Genomic DNA, 11,755 nt, shown 5'->3' with positions numbered 1-11,755 from the left:
CCATATATATGTAAGGGTCCATATTTAATTAGTCTCTTTTTGATCACAAAATTAATTCTAGATCAATACTAATTAAATAATATGATTTCATATTAATATATTATAACTTATAATATATTAATATATCGTATATAACCTTTTCTCTCAAAAGTCTATCCATACAAATTGTTTCGGTGAAGTGCAATCCAAATGGACCATGCCGGGTCGGGTCAAGTCATACCAATTATAGTTATAGACTTAGACACTAATCCAACAATCACGACTATGAGTAGTAAGAGAACTCAGCAAGTCAGGGGTGACTCGACGAGTTGAGTCAACTCGGATTGTAGACTTTGACATTGACTAAGCGTTGACTTGACTTGGTCATTAACTTTGACCACGTTTGACCCATGAAGGGTCTTCAAGTAAGGAATGGTACCTAAGGGGTTGTTTTGTATAGAGTGTGAGTAGAGTCTGTTGCGAGGCTAGAGACGTTCAACTACTTTACCCGAAATTTGAGGTGAGTTTTCCTCCAGTAGGAACGGTTCGAAGGCACCAAGGTCGGCTCGTTTATGTATGTTAGTATATTCCGGATTAAGGTCTGATGCCGGGCGGGGCCCGATGTAGGTTTATATGTTTTTTTGGATTTCGATCTGATGATTGGGCGGTACCCAAAGAATGTTAGTATGTTTGATGTCTTTGTGATTCTTGCATGTGTTTGTATTTGTATGTTTCTGGACTACAGTCTGATGCTAGGGCGGGTCCCAAGGAATGGTTGTATGCTTCCGGATTTCAGTCCGATGTCGAGCGAGGCCTGCTGAATGTTTATATGATTATGACTAGGGGGTTATGCTCATGTTATGTGTATTAGTAGATATGCTAGTATGAATGTCGAGTTTTGCTCGATGTCGGGCACCGATGCCGGACAAGGCCGATGTCGGGCAATGCCCGATGTAGCAGGGCGGGGCCCAATGTATGTTATATGCGATTATGTGTATGGTATTTGGTAGTTTGGGGAGACTCACTAAGCTTCGTGCTTACAATTTTCTGTTTTGGTTTCAGGTACTTCTGCTAGTAAGGAGAAGAGCTTGAAATGATTGTACTGCACACACCACAACTTTTAGCCTTGGATGATTCACTCCGATGTTTTGAAATGTGATTTTGATATATTAACAAATGTTATGATATTTTTTAGATACAAGATTTATGACTTTTATATGATGAATGACACTCAGGTTTTTACTAATGATTTAAAATAAAATTTTTGGACCGTATATTTTTGGAATGTTACAAGAAAAATCCGTTTAGATTGAATTTTCGATCGTACCCGTTACAAAAGTCTCATTGGCAATCCCCACATTCATGTTACATGACCAGGATGTATCAACTGAACTTATTGGTATTCAAACAAGTTGGTACCAACTATACTTGATAAGGTAGTTGTAATAGCTTTTTTTTGTAGAAACTATAATTGATACGGTACATGGATTATGGAAAAAATAACTACAATTCCACCCCTTATCATTTATGAAAAAAACAATAACCACTAATCGATTCTCTATATTATAAACAAAGAACATTGCAATAAGATAGTCTACTATTCCCTTTCCCAAGACAGACGAATGAAACAATTCATCAAAAAAGATTCACGCATAACATGACAGATGCATAGATAAATAATATGCTGGTGAAAATGTGATTTCGATTTTACATTTAACATTCTCATATAGTGATGATCGATAAATCGTTTTCTATACCAAACGAGTTTTGTATTGTTTGTGTTTATAGCATTTAGATAAAGTCAAGGGATATCCACCAACATGAACGAAATTTTTGGGAGTTAGGCAAAAAAGAATCTTGATGTCAGAATGCCTTGTTTCAGAGTAAATGGAAACCATATCGAAAAATACAGTTTTTGATACGATGGGAAGTAAAGTATTTCAATTCTGACATTCCGAAGAACGATTTAAAAAATTACATTTTGGATGTATTGTATCTCATATAGTTTGACTTAAAATGTTGGGGCATAATATTTAATATGGCATTTTAGAATCGCATCCGATTGGCAACCTTTTACGAACATATGTGTTGGTTAAAGTTTTGACAACATTATCTCAAACACCATATATACAATTTATATGTAGTTAATTTTTTTTTGTTAGAAATGAGTTTATTTAAACGAATCTATGAAAGAAAAAGTTTTTCCAGCGTCTGTATCTACTACTAGGTTAAAACCCGTGGAACCCACGGGTAATAATTTGAAATATAATTAAAAAATTGATTATATAATAAAATAATATATCATTAATTTAAAAAAATTTATGAATTGTAATATTTATTTTTTTAATAACTTTGAAATTTATAAGTATTTAATTACACATGTAAATCCATTTATTTTATAAAAATCATAAAAGTTTCTTTATTAAACTTTTGTTTTAAATTATGAGTCTTTTTATTAGGGCAGATATATAGACTATTTTTAATAAAGTTGTAAGTCCTATCGGAAAAGTATTACATTGCAAGTGTTTTTTTTTTTTTTTTTTTTTAATATTTACCTGTTTGAGTTTGCTTGGAATTGATTTATTGTTTTTATTGCACTTACTTCGAGATGCCTCATTTAAAATGAGCATCATAAAAAGTCAAACAAAAAAATGAGAATGATACATTGATATTTTATCGTAATTTCTGATGCTTAAAGGATCCACGAACAAAAAAAGAATATTACAAAGAATAATGACCTTCAAGCACTCAATTCACTTATATACCATGGCAAATTTTCATATATTTTTTTTTCTCAATTATACATCTCCATGTCATCTTATAAGAAAACCTAACTTGCATTAAACATCGATCATTTTTAATCTAGACGTACAACATAAATAGAATTGAAATAATTTATAATTTGAGTCTAATGCAAATACATCTTACAACCAAATTCTAATCTATCCATTTTACGTTCTATCAATAGATAAAAGATCTGAGAAAAACAAAAACAAAAAACATGGAACTAAGGATGACAAATAAGTAGCTAAGGATAACAAACATCTTATAAGAAAACCTAACTTGCATTAAACATCATATATGTGTGTGGTTTGAAAAGGACTTTTTTTTTTGAAAAAAAACTTGCATGAAAAGTTAACACATGTTTATACCTTTTGCATTTGTTTTTGGTAATAAACTAATTGGGTTACAAATAAGCAGCAATACAAATTCAAATCATAATGATAGATACAAGTGAAGAGACTCACCAAATTCATTTTCCATTCACAGTAATGTTCTTGTCCGATTTTAATACTCGCTCTACTCGTTTGGTGCTTCCATGTCCAGAACTCTATTTGCTTCTTCATTTTATAGAAATTCAAGAGCTAATGTATATTACAAATTTCTTTTATGTGTAGATTACAACTAAATTTTTAGTAAGCACTCAAAAAATCAAAAAGAAACTTGCACAAACCATTATTCAAATTTTTCGGTGTATATACATAATACATCTATTTATAGAGGAATTAGTAAATCGTAAGAACAACAAACCAAAAAAAAAAAGACAACTTGACAAATAAATGTAAGCCTGTAAAACTCCTACCACCATTCACATGGCAGCAAAACAACCACTACCATGTTTTCTGGCAACATCATTTTCCCACGAGAGCACCTAAATCAAAATATATTAATTTAAGGAAATTAGATATAACCCTATAAAATCCGTACAAACAAAAAGCAAACAAAATCTAAATCAAGTTAACAAAACATAAACATAAAATGGGATGGGAATGGAAACGATGACTACATACCTCCCACATCCATGATATTCTATCATTCTTTGTGTGGAGCTCCATAATTGACTTCAACGTGTGCCCATAATTATGACCTATAACACGAAGACGAAGACAACCGGTTGTCATTAGAAGAGTAATAAATAGTGAGTTGCTCGCTTATATATATATATATATATATATATATATATATATATATATATATATATATATATATATATATATATATATATATATATATATATATATATATATATATAGGGGGAAGAGTTATATGGAAAATGAATGATTAGGACAACACATATTTGAACCAATGAAAACATGACAACACATCATTTTCACAATAACTTCCACAATACATTACTTGTAAAGAAAGAAATGGACACATGTCATTTGATTATTGGTTCCGGTAGATGTTGCCCTAGTTATTTGTTTTCCATAGAACTCATTCCTATATATATATATATATATATATATATATATATATATATATATATATATATATATATATATATATATATATATATATATAAACAAAAATTTAAAAATAGAGATACCAAAACAAAAACAAAATATTCATTGCAAGAAAGCTAGAAATTCTTGGTACAATATCGGTTCATATAATTATCCCATCAGATCCAATAAATCCAACGCAATTTCTTCATAAATGCATGTAATCGAAAAGTAATTTTCTTCATAAATGAAGATGAAAACTATCAAAACAAAAAAAGGGCAGATTACATATAAACTAAACCTCCCTAAACAACTCTAAGGAAAAAAAAGTATAAGGATGTTTTAGAAGAAAGGAAAATATGATGTTATAATACATAAATATATGAACGCAGATTCATATTTCTTGAATTCAGCCAAATTAATAAAAGCAAAAAAGATTGAGTTACTCTAAACATATAATTATTACTAATTGTATAGAAGAGAACTACAAAATACGACTTGCCACATCCATTAGCACCGATTGCAGATCAACACACAACTGTATAGAAGAGAACCACATGTCATTTACTTAGTATATTTCCCGGATTCTTATCAACAACAAACCTTGTTTTATAGCTAGCACCTGTAGATGGATGTAAACTGAAACTCAGTTTTACCTGAAAATCTTGAAATCTTTGAGTTGAGCCTCAACTGACACCCATCAACTCTGATGTTAACCTCTATATCTCCGATTTCTTGACTATCTCCCCTTATTTATGATGTTTACTATCACGTTTGAGAGAATCAATATGTGAGAAATTATTTGATTTTTAAATCTTCTACCGGTAGTGCATCGGTGATCGGAGTCCTACCCAATCAATAATGGTTTCCTCAGCGAATACTCTTGAAATCGATAATGATTCAGTCAACGGAGATTTCGAGGAATCTGCATCGCAACGATTGATGGAGAGGGAAGAAGATTAAGGGTTTAAGAGATAAAATAGAGAAAAAGATGTATTTAGCGAGATTTATGGATCTATACCACCAGAATTTGAGAGATTTATGGAGATGAGAAGCCAGTTGATTTGAAGCAATTAAATCAATAGGATCGTAATGAATGGCAAGGGGTAAAAAGTAAGGGCATTTTAGGAAATTCACTTTGAGAGAAGGGGACTAAGGAGATGCCACATGTTAATAAGGTAGTGTTTTATTATAATAGGGGATTATGATTTTGAAAAAATCAACCCCGAAACAGTTACTCGCACCAGTAAATATGACTCTGGTTGGTTTCAATTGTTATTTATCCCCACGGGTTGCATGGTAAGATTCGTTTTTAATATAATAATAATGTTAGGGTATATAATATGTATATATGTCTATAATAAGTCAACTTTGAGGCATGCATTTCTTTATCCCTCTTGTAGTTTGTATATAATTGTTATGAATGCAAGATATTTGATTTAAAAAATAAATAGTTGTTGGAGTAAAATAGACACAAGTGATAGTTTGTATGCCTTTATGTAATTAGCTCTTAGTTGTATTCTGTTATTGTAATATATGCTTTATATATACCGATGATATCCCACCTAATTTGGTGTGGAGATTACCTTTATCACATGGTATCAGCCAACTAATTTCTTCCCTTCGATTCCGATTTTTTTCCCTCTTTTCTCGCTATTTTCCTTTCTGCCGATCATGTCTTCTTCTTCTTCTAACCCCTCCGATGGATTCCTACCCATGGCAACCATCTTGCATATGATTTCAATCAAACTTAATTCAAGCAACTACTTAGTATGGCGCAATCAGATGACACCTCTTCTCTCTTATCAAAAGCTTCTCGCACACGTGGATGGTTCAGCCGTACCTCCATCTGCCACCATTGTTGCAGACAACAAAACATCTCCGAACCCTGAGTACACATCTTGGTTCGAGAAGGATCAGCAGGCTGTAATTCTTCTAAACTCCTCTCTTTCTGAAGAGGAAGCCTCCGAAGTTCTTGGTCTTTCTTCTTCTGCACAGATCTAGGACGCTCTAAAAAATGCTTATAGTTACTCTTCGGTTGAAAGGGTACACAACTTACGTGATCAGTTACGTCTTCTAGTTAAAGGATCATCTTCTGTTTCTAGTTTTGGACACAAGTTTAAGGCTTTATGTGATCAATTATCAGCAATTGGACAACCAGTAGATGAATCGGACAAGATTCATTGGTTTTTATGTGGTCTCGGTACTACTTTTGAGACTTTTTCAACAGCAATTCGGGCATCTAAACCGCCCCCATTATTTCGTGATCTTCTTTCTCAAGTAGAGAGTCATGAACTCTTTCTGAGATCGATACGTGGTTCGGATTCCACACCCACTGTTGCTTTTGCTGCTGAACATTCACGGTCTCAATCCTCTGCTCGCGGTCGAGGCAGATCATCCCGTGGAGCGGGACGAGGCCGTGGTCGTCGCACTCCCCATTGCCAACTCTGTCGAACCGACGGGCATTATGCGTCTCATTGTCCTAATCTCGCCTCATATGTGACCAAGGCTACTTCATCGGATGCCAATCTTGCTCATGCTTTTCATGCAAAATGTCATGTGACCGATGCTACTCCAGATTGGTATGTCGCAGATTCAGAAGCATCTACCCATATGAAAGCTTCTCCTAATAATCTATCCAATGCTTCTCCTTATAAGGGTAATGCAAATGTTACTGTTGGTAATGGTCACACTCTTCATATTTCACACATGGGTCATACTTAAATTTCTAATGATATTAAGTTGCATGATGTCTTGGTTGTTCCACATCTTACTAAGAATTTATTATCCATCAGTAAGCTTACTACTGATAATCCGGTTGATGTTTTGTTTTCTCAACCATATTTTACTATTCAGGACAGGAAAACACGACAGGCACTGGCTCGGCGCAAATGTGAAAATGGGTTCTATGTGATTTCTGCTGATCATCAGGCTTTCGTAGCAGTTTCATCCGTGAAGGCTTCTTATGAGACTTGGCATAAACGCTTAGGACATGTTTCTTTTGACACAATTTCTATTTTGAACAATTCAGGGTGTTTATTTGTTACTTCTATTTTGCCTAAACCTATTATTTGTGATTCATGTCAATTAGCAAAGGGACACCGTTTACCATTTGAGTTGAATTTTAAACGTGCTGATAATCCTTTGGATTTAATACATTGTGATCTATAGGGTCCTTCACCTGTATTGTCGATTGATGATTACCGTTACTATGTTGTGTTTGTTGATGATCACTCTAGATTTACTTGGTTTTATCCACTTAAAGCTAAGTCGGATTTTTATGCCATCCTAACCGTTTTTCTCAAGTTCGTTCAAACTCAATTTTCTAGAAAAGTTAAGATATTTCAGAGTGATGGAGGAAAAGAATTTGTAAATCATGCTGTTAAGAAGTTATTTGACGGCAATGGTACCTTTCATCGCATCTCGTGCTCTTATACACCTCAACAGAATGGCCAAGCTGAACGAAAACATCAAACTATTATGGAAACCGGGTTAGCCATGCTCTTCAATTCTAATGTTTCCACTTCTTATTGGGTTGAAGCTTTTAGTTCCGCAACCTATATCTTCAATCGCTTGCCTAGTTCGGTGTTAAACGGTAAAACTCCCTTTGAAATACTATACTCACGTATGCCAAATTATAGCAATTTTAGAGTTTTTGGTTGTCGGGTATTCCCGTATCTTCGCGATTATGCGCCACATAAATTATCACCAAGAAGTATCCCTTGTGTGTTCATTGGTTATTCTTCGCAATACAAGGGATATCGTTGTTTGGATCCGCAAACGTCTCGGATTTACATAACCCGGCATGCTCGGTTTGATGATGATCATTTTCCCTTTAAAGGAGCTCATTCTTCCATTATTTACACAAATTACAACTATCCAATTTCTTGGAGGATATGCCTATGCCTAATCCAATTATTCCATCACCAGTACCATTAACGCCATCTACCTCTTCAATTTGTCCCACATGTTCTAGTGGGCCATATCAACAACACCATGATGAGACTCATTCCACGGCCCAAGATACTAATAATGATTCTCAAAATGAGCACAATTGAAGTTCAGTTTCAATCCCATCTTCAACTCAAACAGAAACTAATTCTCATCCAATGATAACAAGAGCAAAGGCAGGTATATTTAAGCCCAAACATCAAGCCAATCTTTCTTTTCTAGATCATCATAAATTATGTTTTGCATTATTTGCGGCTACTGATCCTAAGGGATTTAAATCTGCTGCCAAAAACCCAAAATGGATGCAAGCCATGCATGACGAGATGACAACACTCCGAGAAAATGGCACTTGGATTTTAGTGCCTCGACCATCCACTGCTAATGTCGTTGGTTCAAAGTGGGTTTTCCGTATGAAGTGTCATTCGGATGGATCAGTTGAGCGCCTTAAAGCAAGACTCATGGCCTAGGGTTTCACTCAGGTACCGGGTATTGATTATTTGCATACTTTTAGTCCCGTTGTCAAAGCTTCCACGATACGTATAGTCTTATCCATACCTGTAATTAATCAATGGAAACTTCATCAACTAGATGTCAAAAATGCGTGTTTGCATGGACATTTAAGTGAGACAGTCTATATGGAACAACTGCCTGGATTTTTAGATCCCTAGTATCCAAATCATGTTTGTCAGCTTAAAAAGGCATTCTACGGTCTCAAACAAGCTCCACGAGCTTGGTTTCATCGACTTATTGCGTTTCTCACTATTAATGGATTTACTTGTAGTCGAGCTGATACATCTCTTTTTATTTTTAAACGAGACTCGTGTATTATGTATCTCCTTATCTACGTCGATGATCTCATTTTAACGGGTAATCAGGAACATGTTATTACGTCCTTCACTCGTCGACTACACCAAGAGTTTGCCATTAAAGATTTGGGGGATCTAAATTACTTTCTTGGTCTTGAGGTGGCTTATACGAATTCTGGTATATTCTTGAGCCAATCCAAATACGCGCATGACATCCTTCAGCGAGCGAGCTTACTTGATTCTAAACTGGTTGGTACACCGCTGGCCCCTCATGACACGCTTTCTTCCACAGGTAAACTATTTCATGACCCTACCTTTTATAGGTCTCTTGTGGGTGCTCTTCAATACTTGACCATTACTCGTCCAGATCTTTCGTATGCTGTTAATCAAGTAAGTCAGTTTCTACAGGCTCCTACTGAGTCACACTTTCAGTGTGTTAAGCGCATTCTTCGATATGTGAAAGGTACTGTCTCATTTGGTCTTACCTTTACCAAGCCTCACACCATCTCAGTTCTAGGTTATTTAGATGCTGATTGGGCTCGCTGTCTTGAGACACGTCGCTCGACATATGGTTACTCGATATTTTTGGGTGGAAATCTTGTTTCCTGGAGTTCTAAGAAACAACCAATTGTGTCTTGTTCTAGCTGTGAATCTGAGTATCGTGCTATGGCAAACACTGCAACAGAAATTGTATGGATTACACATTTATTACGAGAGCTTCATACATTACCGCCATATCGACCTACCTTGTTATGTGATAATCGCAGTGCTCTTTTGATGACACAAAATCTGGTCTCTCATAAACGGGCAAAGCATATTGATTTAGACTATCATTTTATTCGTGAATTGGTTTCCTCGAGGAAACTCTACACTAAATTTGTTCCAACCAAGCTTCAGGTGGCGGATATCTTTACAAAGAGTCTCCCACGATCTCAGTTTGAACATTTTCGAGCTATGTTGCGACTAGGACCACCACCGTTTCGCTTGAGGGGGGATGTTGGAGTAAAATAGACACAAGTGATAGTTTGTATGCCTTTATGTAATTAGCTCTTAGTTGTATTCTGTTATTGTAATATATGCTTTATATATACCGATGATATCCCACCTAATTTGGCGTGGAGATTACCTTTATCACAATAGTGTCCAGCATGGTATTAAAGCAAAATCCTTAATTATACTCTCTATCCTCTTTGCGCATCTCTCTCTACCCCACTATACATGTATGTGCATTCCTCTTTCTTTCTTCTTTTCTTGATTTTTGAAGACTGCATGGCTATCGACAATGATGTTCCTTGGTGTAACACCACCTTCGCCATCCCCACACAGAACCACCATATCACCATATGCAAACCGACACTAAGCATGTGATTACCAAATCCATGCAATGTTTAAAACTAAAAACCTTACGAACACCCCACCTGCGATCGTATGCTTAGACTATCAAAGACCCAAGCCGGAAAAAATGTAATTACATACGAGAGCAATGCACTTGTTTCTAATGGTACATGGATTTTAGTACCTAGAACACTTAGGGTCAATATTGTGCGATCAATATGTTGTTATTTAAACGGAAGCTCCATGTCGATGACTATCTTGCTCAATGCAAAGCCCGACTATAGTTTCTTATGAAAAAAAAATCTAAGATCCCAAATAGATTGTGAATAAAATTTAGCGTGGTTTTCAAACTGGCCACTATTCAGATAATTTGCAGACTTTTCATGTCAGACACTAACCTCAAAGATGGGTTTGATGTCTAAAACAATTTTCTGCATAGCCACCTAGAGGAAACTGTAGCATTATGCAGGTATACATTTCAGAACTTACATAAACCAAAAGATGAATTTTGAGAGACCCTATGAATTATATTAGACAAGTCAAGATCAATGAAAGATGAGCAAAACGAAAGAACATATATAATTTTTGGGGTTAATAAACGAGAAGTTGTAGCCCAAAAATTATCAAACAAAGAAGCCCATCTTGAGTTAGGTTTTTTTTTTTTTTTTTTCATATTCGATACGCTTTCGAGTAAATTTTGAGTCCAGAAAAGTACAATGAAAAGGATGAAATGCAGCAATCCACATAGGATTTTAAATTTTAAAATCAGCCTAACATTAAATAATAATAATAATAATAATAATAATAATAATAATAAAACTTAGGCATTACGATACTTTGCAAAACATGCCAACTTAAAGATTTAACATCTTTAAATAACAAAATCCAAGACCAATAAATACGCTATACAATATTATTGTTAAAATGATGGTTGTCAAAATCGTGATCATGATCGTATCATCATAGGTATGAAAAATGAGTCGGATTGTAAACGGATCGTATTTCGGATAGGATCGTAGGATCGAGATCCGATCCGATTCTCCGTTCCCTTGATTTTTTTTTTTATTATTTTTATTTTTTGAAAATGATTTTTTTTACCATTTTATGTATTTTATTATTTACCAATTTACCGTTTATCATTTTGTGTTGTGACTTATAAATAATATTTTGAAGTTTTTATAACTTTAAAACGAAAAATTAAATGTTTAAAATATTTTTCATTTTATAAAGTTATAAATTAAAATTATTTTTTATTTTGTGAGATTTTAAAATTCCGATCCCAATCTTGCTAACCAAAAAACGATTCTACGTAGGATCCCGATCTGTATAATATTGGTTAAAATTCAAATTTTTGATGATTTACAGGTTATTTTCATGTAGTGAAAATAAATAATCAATTTATGAAGCATGATGTATGAGCATACATCATACTAATTTGTCCTACAAGGTGTATGCGCA

The sequence above is a fragment of the Lactuca sativa genome, chromosome 5, assembly GCF_002870075.4.
Source record: "Lactuca sativa cultivar Salinas chromosome 5, Lsat_Salinas_v11, whole genome shotgun sequence".
Taxonomy (NCBI): Eukaryota; Viridiplantae; Streptophyta; class Magnoliopsida; order Asterales; family Asteraceae; genus Lactuca; species Lactuca sativa.
Note: the sequence above shows the minus strand (reverse complement) of the source record.